General features: G+C 49.4%; 1 protein-coding gene across 4 annotated transcripts in view; it reads right to left on the bottom strand.

The window, feature by feature from the left end:
* The window catches only part of ZCCHC8 (zinc finger CCHC-type containing 8), a 399,429-nt gene that overhangs the window by 282,518 nt on the left and 100,231 nt on the right, over positions 1-16,680 (bottom strand). The gene's annotated exons all lie outside the window — the stretch shown is intronic.

Below are 16,680 nucleotides of genomic sequence, written 5' to 3'. Positions count from 1 at the left end.
GCCGGATTTTGAAGCCCAGCGGTGGAGTGCAGCGCCGATTGCCATCCCGAACTGCGCTCCCCATCCTGCCTCCCCCCCCCATGTAGGTGCTGGCCTGTGGCTGACAACGGAGACCGAGAGTGTCGCCGGAGGGGCCGCGATACACCGGACCTGGCCTTGGCTAGCTCGCAGAGTGCGGCCGCCACCCCTGGTACAGGCAGCGGGTGAGTGGGAGTACCGCTTGCTGGTGGACAGGGGCACGGCGGAGCAGGTTGGGAATAAGGCTGCCCGGCAGGGCTCCAGGCAAATTCCTGAGGCCCCAGTGTAATCATGCGGGCCGCCGGAGTAGTGTGAAGGAGGTTTGCTGTGTCCTGCCCCCAGCAGCCTTGATCGAGTTGGCGTAACTGTTGGACCCGGTTTCTTCAGGTCTGCACCATATCTAGCTCCTGCTGACACCGAGGGGAGGGAATTGAATCGTAGGAGACGTGGAGCGAGCTGCAGCCTATTCCCCACCTAGCAGAAATGCACAGCGGTGCGGTGCCCTCAGCGACATTTCTGGAGCGCTTATTTGAACTTTTATGGAGGACTTCGCTGGTCTCAATCATGATATAGCCTTTGAATGCAAAGAAATATGCAAAGATATAGAGGCAGTGGGTAGGAGGGTGGCGTCGCTGGAGGAGGGTCGAGACACTCGCGAGGAGGAACTGGAGATTCATCACCAGGAACTGTTGGCACTATGCAATCAAAACCTGGACCTCCATTACCGCACTGAGGACCTTGAGAACCGATCCTGCCGCTCCAACATATGCGAGTCCCATCGCAGACAATCACGGGTTTGTCTCATGGACTTAATTATTCGCCTTTTCAAACATATCACCACCTCCTTACAGGACGAAGAGATCATCTTAGATCAAACACACCATGCTTGGCATCCGGCCACCACACCAGGCCAACCTCAGTACATACTTACCTGTCTTCACTCACACCAACAGAAGGAGGTTATGTCAGCTGCACGGGATCTATCCACTACCAACTTCAAAGGCCATAGGCTGTGGCTTTACCAGGATCTTTCGCCGATGATGCTACAGAGCAGGAGGTCTATTATACCACTCATGAACCAACTGCGTGACCGAAATATCAAGTATGAATGGGGGCATCCCTTCCGCCTCCAGTTTGTGTGGCAGGATGAGGTCTGGGTGATACGCTCCCTAGAGGACCCTCAGGCGATCCCTGGCATGCCAGATCTGCAATCTGCCTTGCAGGAGTACTCCCCACTGCGAAACCCTACAGCAACAACTTCCACCTCGCGACGCTCAAAGAGAAGAAAGACAAAGGTCTTGAGCAAACCATCTGAGGCGGACAGCCGGGAGGCCACTAATAAGTTACTACAACAGCTCAAAGAGAGGACAACTCGATCAGGCTTACAGTGATCACTGAATGGCCCCAAGTGTCTTGACTTTTCATTGTTACTCTTCGTCTTGTATCTGGATTTGTGGACAGTGGCAACTGCTGACTCGTCATCCTGTCCAGTGTCCCAGCCTCATTTCAGATTCCAGCAGAGCTCCTTCCTACGGACAGTGCCTTATTGAGAGTTACCTGGCGACATGGGCCCAGGCAATGGCTTGTTGTACGACTCCAGGTGGAGGATATATTTGAGTTGTTTCTCTTTTTTGCTCTTTACTACCACTCCCCTTCGTGCTCTCGCTTTCTATTCCTCTCATGTTACAGTTTTACCCACACTCCTTGTTGGAGGCCAGGCGCACCCCTCTATGGGAGGTACACTGCCACATCTTTCCCCAGGTATTTGTGTGGTGCCAACTGTCCTTAACCTCTATGTTCGAGGCCTTAATGCCCCATCTAAGCGTTTAGCCCTCCTTTCATTGCTCAGGGACACCAAATGCGACATTTGCAGGTTATAAAAAACCCATCTACTTCAGGGCGATTGGCAAAGGCTGCACTCCTGATCACCAGTTATTTTCCTCTCTGGGGTTCGAAAAAGCAGGAGTGGCCATTCTACTTGCCACCCAGGGCCGGTGAAAAAGGTTTTTCTGGACATACCAGGCAGATTACTAGCATTGCAGGTCCTTGTTTTTGGCACTAGATACGCCCTTGCCAAGATTTATGCCCCTAACGAATACCAGGAACTTTGTCAGGGATACCTTGAGACAACTCTTGACCACCTCAGACAGGAAGGTACTGATGGGAGGGGATTTCAACATTGTTATGGATGCCCATAGGAATCGGACTACCCCTAGGATTGGTGAGAGGAAGTGGGTTTTACCGAAGTATGGCGACATTCGCTCCCTGCATCTCTAGAATGCACCATTTTCTCAGCAGCTAATCAAACGTATGCCTGCATAGATTATTTTCTTACCACACCTTGAGTTACTCGTGACACTGTCTCAGCCGATATTGGCACGGCAGTGTTATCTGACCACTTACCCATCGTTCTAAACCTCGAACTACGGAGCAGTCGCAGGTCACACCAGCATGGCACCTTAACACGAATCTCCTCACCTATGACCAAATAAGATCAGACACCTTGGCAGTTTTAACCACCTTCTTGGAAATATTACACCCGCAACCACCCTGGCCACACTATTGGACACTTAAGGTTGTGGTTAGGGGCAATTTTATTGCAATAGCCACGGTTCATAAGAGGCAGACCGAACGCCGCCAATTAGAAATACAGGTTAACGAACTGGAAGCCACTCAACAAGCGGCAGGCGGAGGTCGGGCCTGAATGTGACAGCCACCCAGAAACAATTGGGGGAAATAGATATGGGTAAAGCAGAATAAGCATTGCTCCGCAACCACCAAAAATATTATGCAGGTGGTAACAAGGCAGGACGGATGCTTGCACACCGCCTTCGAGCTTAGGCCACTGAGCAGAGAATCCCTGAAATACAGGGAGCAGACTGTGTCCACCTCCAGTAAGATGCAAAGACAGCGGATGCCTTTCGAGCATGCTACAAATCGCTCTACACTGCGGAACAGTTTCTGGAGCCCGAAGCACAGGTATACTTGTCCAAGGTACCTCACCTTGAAGTCTGTGTGACTAAGTTTTCCCCTTTAGATGCAGATTTTACCACTCAGGATAATTTAGCGGCCATCCAGAAATCAAAGCCCAACAAGGCGCCGGGTGCCGATGGCTAGAGCCAAATTTTATAAGGCTTTTGCCCGCAGCTCACCTCCCTCTTGGCACTCTTATTTAACATTTTCAGCGACCCGGGCATATTACCCAACTAGGGTGCTTTGCCAAAATTCGTAAACCTAGTAAAGACCCCAAATGCTGATCTTCCCAACGCCCAATCTCCCTCGTGAATGTGGATGCAAATAATTTTTACCAGACTAGCCAGATACGTTCAGGGTCTTGTGGACCCAGACCAGTCTGGGCTTGTACCGGAGCGGCGGTGTAGTGATAACACAAAACGGTTGTTCCATCTGTTGGATAAGGTGCGGAGCGCTCAGACACCATCCCTGCTGTTAGATACTGAAAAGGCCTTTGATAGTGTGTGCATTGGCTTTTTATACACAGTGTTTTACGGAGAGCATGTACTGGCTTCGAGTTCTGCAAGCGGGACCGATCAGGTTACCATGCCCCTCGGGCCAGTGTGCAGTTGAATGGGGTGAATTCAGCTCCGTTCCCAATCACGCATGGAACTCGGCAGGGTTGCCCCGTTTCCCCTGTCCTTTGCGCTCTACATAGAGCCTCTGAAGAAGCGCATACGGAACAACCCCAATATAGCAGACATACGGATGGTCTGGAGAGAACACAAGATCATGGTATACGCAGAGGATGTCCTCCTGACTCTTACATCTCTGAACACACCTTATCAGCCAAGGTGCCTGAGCTAACTGAATTCAGTACTGCTTCCGTATTTAAGACCAAACTGTAAAAGTCTCTTGCCCTAGGTATAGCTATTGCGGCGATAAAGACAGCCCACTTGTGTGTGAGAAAGTGGGTTTCTGGTGCAGTAACCCCTCCCCCCCCCTTTTTTTCTTGTTTTGTTGCCAGGCTACTGATGCTCTTTGACTTGGTGTGCCCTGGTCTCCTGCTAATCAGGTGCCCAGGGCCTGTGTTCTTTACCTAAAACTGCCTAACAGCCTAAACCCAATTGGCATCTCTGGCCACATGTCCGCCCCTGGTAAATGGTACCCTAGGTACCCAGGGCCCTGTGGCCAGAGAAGATACCCAAGGGCTGCAGCACTCATTGTGCCACCCTTAGAGGTCCTGTGCCCTGAGACACACACACTCTGCCTTTGCAGGCTGAGTGTCTTGGTGCAGAACATAACAGAGTCGACATGGCACACATCCCTGAGTGCCATGCCCACAACACACACTGCCCTGGCATACCTCAGTCACCCCTCTAGCTGGGTGCCCTATGCCAGTGGTGTGGGTACAGGTGCATGAGCCCTGTACCGCTACAGTACCCAGGTCCATTCCTGGGCTCTGTAAGTGCAGTGCTGCCATTAAGAGTATGTGGTGCTGGGAGGTCGTCAACAAGAACTCCACAGCACCATGATGGTAAGACTGAGAAGTTTGGTTTCAAACTTCAGCACATTAAACCCACACTAATTCCAGTGTGGGATTTAATGTATAATGCGCGAAAGAGGGCAACTTAGAGATGACCCCTGAACCTAACCTCCAATCCACGTCCTGAGAGGCTGCCTAGGCTGCCACACAGCAGACATGTTGTTGGACCCCTGGGTAGAGAGCCATCCGCTCTCCTGGGCCTGCAACAATGCACATCCTGGGCGAGGTGCTAGGGCTCCTACCCCAGGATGGGCAGGGGCAAGCTTCAAGGGTATGCCGCCTTTGTGAGCTTATCCAGGCCACTTGCTGTACTCAGCAACTGGCCCCCACCGGTTCCGACCCCCACTCTGGTGGGAAGACTGGAGGGAATCCCCAAGGGAAGAAAGGGGGTGTGCCAGTCTCTGCCAACTCCACCCCTCACGTGGGGGAGGCGAGGTGAAGCACATCTCTGGGCTCTCGCCATCTTGAAGATGGGGAGCCCTGCCCAATCGGGACTAGGCTACTGACCCCCTCTCACAGGAGAGTGGCAGGATAGGGGGTGTACCCACCCCACGGAAGGGACCCATTGGTCCCTGCCCTTTACCTACCTGTAAACGCCCCTAAATTTAGCATTTAGGGGCACCCTGAACCTTCCTTCCTCAGATCCCGAATCTGAAACAAGCAAGATCAAGAAACAAGACGACCTGCCGTGCAGCTGCTAACAAGAGGAAGACACCAACTGATTTGGCCCCAGCCCTACAGGCCAGTCGACCCTCGAACCTGCTTCTGCTAAAACACAGCGTCTCCAGTGGTCAGCAACCTCAAAAACCCCGGAGGATCTGACTGCCTTGTGACTCTACAAAGACTGGGACTCCCACAAGCAGTGGTTCTGCTCAAAGCAAGTAACAAGCCCCTGGTGCCAACCAGGAACCGCGACTCCTGCACACTCTGCACCCGCCAAGCCAGGCCTGTGCCGGAGTGGACAAAGACCACGAGGACGTCCCACCCGGTGACTGACCCAGAATCCAGCATCCAAGAACCCACCTCGACACTCCTGAAGACGCCTGCAGCCTCAGAACCAGGGACCCCTCTAACCGCGACCAGCTGAGGGGAAGATTTCCCGACACGAAAAGACACGCCTGCACCCGGTGCCCTGCGGCCCCCTGTGCCCAGCTCCTGGGTGCCTACCTAACCTACAGCTTCCCAACTTACCTCTCGTAGTGGTGGTCGCACCTGAAGAATCTTCGTCCCCGAGCTTGAAGCCTTTGTTCGTTTTGTAGCTTCTCCGTAGAAATTAATTGAGCGCCCGACAGCTCAAAAGCACCCTGCACCCAGCCGCCCGAGTGCCCCTGGGAGTGCAACCTCTGTGCTAATCTACTTCCCATTTGTCCTGAGCAAGTGACCAGGAGCCCAGCTCCCACAGCCACGTGGCCTGCTAGCCAGCAGCCTCCAACCAAAGGCCCCCTGCCCGCCATAGGATAACATTGGGCCTAACTCTCTGCACCCGGCTGCCCCTGTGCCGCTGAGGGTGTAATTGTACCTACCTAACCCTGGGAGACCCTTGAGTCAATGCCCAGAACCTTAACTCTGCCAGTCGAGTACTTACCCAAAAGCCGATAACTCACTTTTCTTCCATAGGGTAACATTGACTGGTTTCACTTGGAAATTCTTCTAAGTGTTGAGTTTTGAAACTTTAAAATATTCACCTAAAATCAGCCGAATAACGAAAACGAAATTACTCACCTGTTAACAGGAGAGATTCCAGTGCTGGATCTTGGTGCCCAGCACTGACCCTGAAAAGTAATTACAACTGTACTTACCGCTAACTTGATTTTCCTCCATAGGATAACATTGCCTGGTTTTCTCCAGAAATTCTTCTAAGTGTCGATTTTTGAAACTCACAAATATTACTTAAAAATCGCCTGTATACCAAAATTGATTTCTTTCAACTGTTTACAGGAGATGCACCAGTGCTGGATCCAGGATCCAACACCGAGTAAGAAAAAGTAACAATAACCCCACTTACCTGCTAAGTGAATTTCCTCCGATAGGATAACATTGGTGATTCTGTGAAAAAGTTTCAAAATGTCAACTTTTAAAATACAATAATATTGCTTAAAAATCATACCTGTAACCAAAACGTTTTTACTCGCCTGTTTCCAGGTAATGTCCCAGGACTGAATCTAGGATCCAGTCCTGTGGTAAGGAAAGTAATCCAAAAAGTAATTCATTGCATTTACTAAGAAATTCCCATTGAGCTCAATGTATAATTGAGTTTGAATTGTGTTGCCTATTGCAACAACTGTAACTACAGTGTTCAAAAGTCTATTGCCCATTGAAATCATTTATCTAAAGCATCTAATTCTGAGAAAGTATATTTTGATACCGATTGTTGGTTCTAAAATAATACTATATATTTTTATATACAAACCATTGGCCTAGAGTTCAGTTCTTGACTGTGTGAGACCATTTGCTGACTGTGTGTACAACAAATGCTTTACACTGTCCTCTGATACTGCCTTACTGCTCGACCAAGCTACCACTTTGGAGAGTAAGGTTATATCTAACTTCAGCCTCTGCCAAACCTCTGGGGACTGTGGACTCTGCACACTGTACCTATTTGGGAACAGTATATACAGAGCCACTTTCTTACAACTTGGCAACCCTTATGCCTTTCCAGTGGGCAGAGAACAGGATGCCATACATGGGGCTCTAAATCCACTCAACACTTCTGGCCACAGTGGCCCAGAACTATGGGTTCCTCTCAACCAATACGCGAGCCACTCTCAGTATTTTGAAACCTCATAATCGGTCTTGGCTCCGACGCATAGCAGCCTTCAAAAGGCCATTACCCAAACTTCTGTATGTAATGCAGACACTCCCGGCTACGTGAGTGGTATATCTGGCTTGGCAGAAAGCCAACTGCGAGCGAGTCAGGGACTTAGACTCAGGCGGCCTTATGGACTTTCCCACTCTATAGGCCTCTTATGCCCCCCCGAGCCGGCACACTGGCAGTACTTACCAGTAGCCCATTGGGTGAGACACCTTGGATCAGGCCACACGCCAGCACAGTGTTGACGCCCTTCGAAAATGGCTCCTCACAAGATACACAGACCAGAAAATACTATCTGACTTTTACACCTTCCTGAATGCACCACAGACCCAACTAAAATCTCCCGCCCGTACCAGATGGTAAAGGGAATGTGAGAGACCCTTCACCGACATGGAGTGCAACGACATTCTGCACCGTGCCCATGCATCCACCTTAAATACCACCAATAAAGAGATGCTCCTAAAAAATGTACACTGCTTGTGAGAAAGTGGCTCTGTATATACTGTCCCTTAATAGGTACAGGGTGTACAGAGTCCACAGTCCCCCACGGTTTGACAGAGGTTAAAGTTGGATATAACCTTACTCTCTAAAGTGGTAGCTTGGTCGAGCAGTAAGGCAGTATCAGAGGACAGTGTAAAGCATTTGTTGTACACACTCAGTCAGCAAATGGTCTCACACACTCAATAACGGAACTCTAGGCCCATTGTTTATATATAAAAAAAATATATGCTTGTTTTATTTTAGAACCAACACTTGGATTTAAAATATACTTTCTCAGAATGAGATGTTTCATATAAATACTTTTGCAATATGCAATTGACTTTTGTAAACAGTTACAAGTGGTTGCAATAGGCAACACTATTTTAAACACAACAATGCATTGAGCTCAATGGAAATGTTAAGTTATTTGCAACAGATTACTTTTTAGATTACTTTTGGAATTCCAGGACTGGATCCTAGATTCAGTCCTGGGTCAGTATTCAGAATCAAGTGATGAAAGTCGACTTAATTACTGTAATGATTGTTAAACAATATTTAGCTATTTTAAAAGTTGACACTTTGAAAATATTTCAAAGAAAACAGTCAATGATTCCCTATGGAAGAAAATTGGGTTACGGGTAAGTACAGTCGTAAGTATTTTTCAGAGTCAGTGCTGGGCACCAAGATCCAGCACTGGGAGCTCACCCAAGAGCAGGTGAGTATTTTCGTTTCTCGGCTGATTTTTGGTGAATATTTTAAGATTTGAAAAGTCCACACTAACAAGAAATTTCAGGAAAAAGCCAGTCAATGTTACCCTATGAGGAAAATAGAGTTATCGGTTTAGGGGTAAGTACTCGACTGGCAGAGTTGAGGTTCTGGGCATAGACTCAGGGGTTCCCCCAGGGTCAGGTAGGTACAGTTGGTTCACCCTCAGCGACTCTAGGGTGGCCGGGTGCAGAGAGAGTTAGGCCCAATGTTATCCTACGAGGGATAGGGGGGCCTTCTTTGGTGGCTGTTGACGGGCAAGCCACGCGGCTGTGGGAGCTGGGCTCTGGGTCACTTACTCAGGGCAAGTGGGGAAGTAGGTAGGTGTAGAGGTTGCACTGCCAGGGCCACTCGGGCGGCTGGGTGCAGGGTGCTTTTGAGCCTTTGTGCGCTCAATTGATTTCAATGGGAAATCTCCAGTTTAGAAAAAGACTGCAAGCTCGGGGACGAGGACTCTTCAGGTGCCACCACCACTTTGAGAGGTAAGTTGGGTAGTTGGAGGATAGGTAGGTACCCCAGGTTTGGGCACAGGGGGCCGTGGGGCGCCGCGTGCAGGGGTGCCTTTTGGTGTCTGGAAATCTTATCCACTGTTGATCGCGGTAGGGGGGCACCTTGTTCTGAGGCTGCAGACTTCTTCAGGAGTGTCGAGGGAGGTCCTTGGGTGCCGGACTCTGGGTCACACTCGCCGTGGGGTCGTCCTCGGGATCTTTGTTCACTCCGGCACTGGCCAGGCTTGGCTGGTGCAGAGTGTGCTGGGTTCGCGGTTCCGGGCTGCTGCCAGGGATTAGAGGTAGGTTTTGAGTAGAGCCTCTACTCATGGGAGTCCCAGGGGCTTAGAGCCAAAAGGTAGCCAGGTCCTCCGGGGTTGGTGAGGTTGCTGGCCACAAGAGATGCCGGGTTGGAGCAGGAGCAAGTTCGAGGGTCGACAGGCCGGTAGGGCTGGGGCCAAAGCAGTTGGTGTCTTCCTCTTTTTAGCAGCTGCAGGGCAGGTCTTTATTTCTTGCTCTTCTTTGTAGTTTTGAATCTGGAATCTCGGGAAGGAAGGTTCAGGGTGCCCCTAAATACTAGATTTAGGGGCGTTACAGGTAGGTGAAGGGCAGGGACCAATGGGTCCCTGTCCTGGGGTGGGTACACCCCCTATCCTGCCTCTCTCCTGTGGGAGGGGGGCAGTAGCCTAGTCCTGATAGAGTAGGGTTCCCCATCTTCAAGATGGCGAGAGCCCGGAGATGTGCTTCACCTCGCCTCCCCAACCTGAGGGGTGGGGTTGGCAGGCTGGCACATGCCCTGTCCTTATTTGGGGTTTCCGGCCAAGCTTCCCGCCAGAGTGGGGGGGTTGCAGTGGTCTGGGGGGAAGCTCACAGAGGCGGCATGCCTTTGAAGCTTCCCCCTGCCCATCCTGGGGGAGGAGATTTAGCACCTCGCCCAGGATGTGCATTGTTGCAGGCCCAGGAGAGCAGGGGCTCTCCTACCAAGGGGTCCAGCAAAATGTCTGCTGTGTGGCAGCCTCAGAGCAGACGTGGATTGTAGGTTAGGTTTAGGGGGGCACCTCCAAGATGCCCTCTGGGGTGCTGGGTACATTAAATCCCACACTGGCATCAGTGTGGGTTTAATGTGCTGAGAAGTTTGATATCAAACTTCCCAGTCATTGGTGTTGCCATTATGGTGCTGTGGAGCTCGTGTTTGACGAGCTCCCAGCACCATGTACTCTTGAATGGCAGCACTGCACTTACAGTGCCCAGGAATGGACCTGGGCACTGTAGGGGCACAGGGCTCCTGCTCCTGTGCCCACACCATTGGCATAAGGCACCCAGCTAGAGGGGTGGCTGATGTATGCCATGGCAGTGTAGGTGATGGGCATGGCACACAGGGATGTGTGTCATGTCGACTTTGTTTTTGTCTTGCACCCAAACACTCAGCCTGCAAGGGCAGTGTGTGTGTGTGTGTGTGTGTGTGTAAGGGTACAGGGCCTCTAAGGGTGGCACAAGGAGTGCTGCATCCCTTAGAGGCCTTCCCTGGTCACAAGGCCCTGGGTACCATTTACCAGGGGCTGACATGTGGCCAGGGTTTGCCAATTTGGGTTTGGTTTGTTTTAGGGAAGGAACATCAGCCCTGGGCACCTGATTGGCAGGAGTCCAGGGCACACTCAGTCAAAGTACATTCAGCAAAACGTGGGGGCATACCATGCAAGAAAGATGTAAGAAACAACAATGATTCTCAACAGGTATCATTAAGCATAGACAGATAAATTGCATGTACAAGACATTACAGTTGGAATAAGGAAGACTGAAAGAATTGGGTAGAAAAAGGTCATGATGTATTAGATCAAAAAAAGGGGGTTTTGCAAAAAGGACATACAATGATGTAAATGAACAATATAATGGAACAGTTGTATCAGCACTGTACGCAAAATAGACGTACAAGAACAACCCGAACTTGTACTTGGTGCTTAAAAGTGTACGTGACACGAAGACGGCGACGCAAGTGACAAGGTGAAATCAGCTGGGGACGGCGCAAAGTGAAGTGAAAGTGAGATTTAGAATAATATATACAAAGGTTCTGAATTCAATTTCTTTACAATAGAATTACTTAAATACACATAATAAGGAACCATAAGGCCATCAATTAAGCTGAGGAGTCGACGGCGTTTCGATCCGAGCAGATTGGGATCATCATCAGGACTGGGTTGTCATATTCAAGAAACAGTGCTGTACAAGAAAGAGAGGGAAGGGTCAAGGAAAAGGGATTAAGGAAAAGGATCAAGAGATAAGGTGAACTGGTCAATGAAAGACAGGTAAAGGGAAGGCCCTAAGTTTACGACCACCAAGAAAAATAAGGGCCAGTTAAGACAGGTCTTTATCAGCAAATTAGGGTGCATGGAAGGGGGATAAAGGGAGGAAAGGTAAAAGGGGGGGGGAGGGGAGAGGTTGTCGGGGGTGGTGGCGATAGGGGTCAGATAGGAAGGGGGGGGGGGGGGGGGAGGTGTAAGGAAAGGGTTAAGGAAACCGAAGGCAAGGTAAAGGAAAAACCAGGGACTAAGAAATCTAATACCTGTAAACATGTATGACTCTTGAATACAGAAGGTCGCTAGAGAATATGAGTAGGTGAAAATCTGTGGGAGGGGAAATTCGAAAATTAGTGAATACAGAGAAAAGCGGAAACAAGAGATGAATAGGAACCAGAAACAAACTAAATACCTGGACGTGGGTCAATTGAAAGAATTCCAAGGAAGGTGTATAGGGGTTACAATGCAAGGCGAGGGTGCTGCTCGTAAGTATTGTGAGCAACCAGACGGAGCTAGTACCTCCAATACCAGTGGATCAGCCCAAAGACCCCAACCCCTTCTACCACCTGGTTTTTTAGGGCCAAGCCGCGGACGCGGCCAAATCCAATCACGAAATGATCGCGAATACCAACACCAATACTCAGGCGAGCGACAAACCCGCAACAGGTACTATCAATGGGGACCCCCTCAATAATTCCAACTACTTCTACAAGTACCTGCAATGCACAAGATCCACTAACCATACCCATTTTCAATTTATCCAATCACATTCTTTCACATGATGAAACCAAGATACTTAGTAAAGGACTTAGTTTTGTACCAACTGAACGTACAAACTTTCTTGATGTACAATCTAATTTACTGACATTCTTCCGTCGTATAAGATTAAAACAGTTTTTTTTTTTCGGATAAACCTGGCGACTCCAACAGCTCTGCCACACAGTTTCATCCCCCCTCTAGTTTCAATCCCCCTTCTGCTTCTATGCCTGCTGAAATTTTAGCGTTTGAACATCTAGTCCTACAAGATATAGTTGACCTAGAAACTCGGTTTGAATATGTTCCATATAACATATCCCTGTCTGAAAAACAAGCCCTAAAAAACCTTGCCAACAACCCTGAATTAATTATCAAACCAGCCGACAAGGGTGGGGGCATAGTGCTCATGGACAATCATAAATATGACTTGGAAATAAGACGTCAACTCTCTAATCAAAACTATTATCTACAATTGACCAAGGATCCTCTACCTGCTCTTAGAGATAAAATACTAACATTGACTGGGCAAGTTAAAGCCCTCAACATCATATCTGCTAAAGAGTTTAACTTTCTAAACAATAAATTTCCCCGGACACCATGTGAGAAAGTGGCTCTGTATATACTGTTCCCTAATAGGTACAGGGTGTACAGAGTCCACAGTCCCCCAGAGGCTGATAGAGGTCAAAGTTAGGTATGACCTTACTCTCAAAAGTGGTAGCTTGGTCGAGCAGTAAGGCAGTACCAGAGGACAGTGTAAAGCATTTATTGTACACACTCAGTCAGCAAATGGTTTCACACACTCAATAACTGAACTCCAGGCCAATGGTTTGTATATATAAAATATATGCTTGTTTTATTTTTAGAACCACAAAGGGGGTAAAAATATACTTTCTCAGAATGAGAGGTTGAATATAAATACTTTTGTCTTAAGCAATAAATTTGTGTAAACAGTCACAGTTGGTTGCAATAAACAATCCTATTTCCTAAACATCACAATGCATTGAGCTCAATGGTAAATTCAGGTTATTTGTAATAAATTACTTTTCAGATTACTTTTGGAATTCCAGGTCTGGCTCCTAGAACCAGCCTTGGGTCAGTATTCAGAATCAAGTGATGAAAGTCGACTTAATAACTGTAATGATTTTTAAATAATATTTAGCTATTTCAAAAGTTAGCACTTAGAAAATATTTCAAAGAAAACATTCAATGGATCTCTATGGCAAGAAATTCACATTGCAGGTAGAGTACTTTATCGTTACTTTAGTAATCCAGGACTGGGTGCCTAGACCCAGGACTGGGGTCCTTATCAAAAGCAGGTAAGTAATTTTGTTTGCAGAAATGGTACGATTTTAAAAGAATATTTCAAATTTGCAAAAATAGACACTTAGAAGAAATTTCACAGAAAAGCAGACAATGGTTTCCTATGGGAGAAAAATGAGTTAGAGGTAAGTATAGTTGTGAACACTTTTCAGGGTCAGGGCTGGGCACCAAGATCCAGCACTGGGAGCTCACCTGGGAGCAGGTGAGTAAATTCGTTTTTGTCACTTGGCTGATTTTTGGTGAATTTTTGCAGTTTTGAAAAGTTCACACTTAGAAGATTTTTGAAGAAAAAGCCAGTCAATGTTACCCTATGAGGAAAATGAAGTTAGCGGTTTAAGGGTAAGTACTCGACTGGCAGAGTTGAAATTCCGGGCATGGACTCAGGGGTCCCCCAGTGTCAGGTAGGTACAGTTGGTTCACCCTCAGCGGTTTCAGAACGGCCGGGTGCAGAGAGTTAGGCCCAATGTTATCCTATGAGGGATAGGGGGGCCTTGGTTGGTGGCTGCTGTCTGGCAAGCCACGCGGCTGTGGGAGCTGGGCTCCTGGTCACTTACTCAGGGCAAGTGGGGAAGTAGGTTAGTGTAGAGAGGGCACTGCCAGGGCCACTCGGGCGGCTGGGTGCAGGGTGCTTTTGAGCCTTCGGGCGCTCAATGGAAATCAATGGGAATGTTCCGGTTTGGAAAAAGGCTGCAGGCTCGGGGACGAGGATGGTTCAGGTGCCACCACCACTTCGAGAGGTAAGTTGGGTAGTTGTAGGTTAGGTGGGTACCCCGGGATTGGGCACAGGGGGCCGCAGGGCGCCGGGTGCAGGGGTGCCTTTTGACGTCGGGAATCTTACCCTCTGGTTGATCGCGGCTGGGGTGGCACTTGGTTCTGAGGCTGCAGGCTTCTTCCGGGATGTCGAGGGGGGTCCTTGGGTGCCGGACTCTGGGTCACAGTCGCCGTGGGGTCGTCCTCAGGGTCTTTGTCCACTCCGGCACTGGCCAGGCTTGGCTGGTGCAGAGTGTGTTGGGTCCGCGGTCCCGGGCTGGTGCCAGGGATAGCAAATAGGTTTCTTGAGTAGAGCCTCTACTCGTGGGAGTCCCAGGGGCTTAGAGCTAAAAGGTAGCCAGGTCCTCCGGGGTTGGTGAGGTTGCTGGCCACGAGAGATGCCGCGCTGGTGCAGGTTCGAGAGTCGACAGGCCGGTAGGGCTGGGGCCTAAGCTGTTGGGGTCTTCTCTGTTTAGCAGCTGCAGGGCAGGTCCTTGTTGTTCTTGCTCTTCTTGTAGTTTTCTATCTGGAATCTCAGGAAGGAAGGTTCAGGGGGCCCCTAAATACTAGATTTAGGGGCGTTACAGGTAGGTGAAGGCCAGAGACCAATGGGTCCCTGTCCTGGGGTGGGTACACCCCCTATCCTGCCTCTCTCCTGTGGGAGGGGGGCAGTAGCCTAATCCTGATAGGGTAGGGCCTCCCATCTTCAAGATGGCGAGAGCCCGGAGATGTGCTTCACCTCGCCTCCCCCACCTGAGGGGTGGGGTGGGCAGGCTGGCACATCCCCTGTCCTTGTATGGGGTTTCCGGCCAAGCTTCCCGCCAGAGTGGGGGGTTGCAGTGGCCTGGGGAAACTCCAACTGGCGGCATGCCTTTGAAGCTTCCCTTTGCTCATCCTGGGGGAGGAGATTTCTCACCTCACCCAGGATGTGCATTGTTGCAGGCCCGGGAGAGCAGGGGCTCTCCCACCCAGGGGTCCAGCAACGTGTCTGCTGTGTGGCAGCCTGGGCAGCCTCAGAGCAGACGTGGATTGTAAGTTAGCTGTAAGGGGGCATCTCTAAGATGCCCTCTGGGGTGCTTAGTACATTAAATCCTACACTGGCATCAGTGTGGGTTTAATGTGCTGAGAAGTTTGATACCAAACTTCCCAGGCTTCAGTGTTGCCAATATGGTGCTGTGGAGCTCGTGTTTGACAAGCTCTCAGCACCATGCACTCTTAAATGACAGCACTGCACTTACAGTGCCCAGGAATGGACCTGGGTACTGTAGGGGCACAGGGCTCCTGCTCCTGTGCCCACACCATAGGCGTAATGCACCCAGCTAGAGGGGTGGCTGACAAATGCCTTGGCAGTGTAGGTGATGGGCATGGTACACAGTGATGTGTGCCATGTCGACTCTTTGTTTTGTCCTGCACCCAGACACTCAGCCTGCAAGGGCAGTGTGTGTGTAAGGGTACAGGGCCTCTGAGGGTGGCACAATGAGTGCTGCAGCCCTTAGAGGCCTTCCCTGGTCACAAGGCCCTGGGTACCTAGGGTACCATTTACTAGGGGCTGACATGTGGCTAGGGTTTGCCAATTTGGAGTTTGTGTGGTTTAAGGAAGGAACATAGGCCCTGGGCACCTGATTGGCAGGAACCCAGGGTACACTCAGTCGAAGTACATTCAGCAATTTAGCAAAAAGTGGGGGCATACCATGCAAGAAAGATGGCACTTTCTCACACACCAGTCCTCTATATACTTCCCAAAAGTCATAAGAACTCCACGAATCCACCTGGCCGTCCCATCGTGTCAGATTGTGGTTCGATTTTAGAACCATTAGGGAAATATATCGATGCCATTATTAAAGAGTTTGTACTCATTACCGACACTTACATAAAAGATACGATGGACCTCATTGTTACAATTGAGAATAGACCTTTTGACAACAATTCCGAAATCATAGCAGGCTTAGACATCGAATCTCTTTACACAAATATCCCCCATTCCGAGGGACTTCAAGTTATAAGAGATCTCCTTGATTATAGACCACGTCCATGTTTGATCCCCACAGACTTTGTAATGGATTTACTCAAGATTGCATTGGAGAACAACTATTTTCTATATCGCAATTCTTTTTATTTGCAAATCAAAGGCGTCTCCATGGGGGCTTGCTTTGCCCCAAATTTTGCGATCCTTTTTGTACACAATTTGGAGAAAACCCATATTCTCAACTGTAACAATCCATTTCTTGACTGTATTTCTCTCTGGCGTCGCTATATCGACGACATTTTGGTCCTGTGGAAAGGCACTGCCGACACCCTTGATCAATTTATGATCTGGCTTAATCAGTCCCAACAACATCTTAACTTCACAGTCGATACTAAATGTAACGATTTACCCTTCCTGGACGTTACCATACACGCCGAGGATGGTACTATCGGCACCAGTCTATCGTAAACCCACGGAACGGAACACTCTTCTTCATTACTCGAGCTACCATCCTCGTGCCCTCCGTGACGGCC

Source organism: Triturus cristatus, chromosome 11, assembly GCF_964204655.1.
Source record: "Triturus cristatus chromosome 11, aTriCri1.1, whole genome shotgun sequence".
NCBI lineage: Eukaryota > Metazoa > Chordata > Amphibia > Caudata > Salamandridae > Triturus > Triturus cristatus.
Note: the sequence above shows the minus strand (reverse complement) of the source record. Positions and strands in the feature narration are given on the sequence as shown.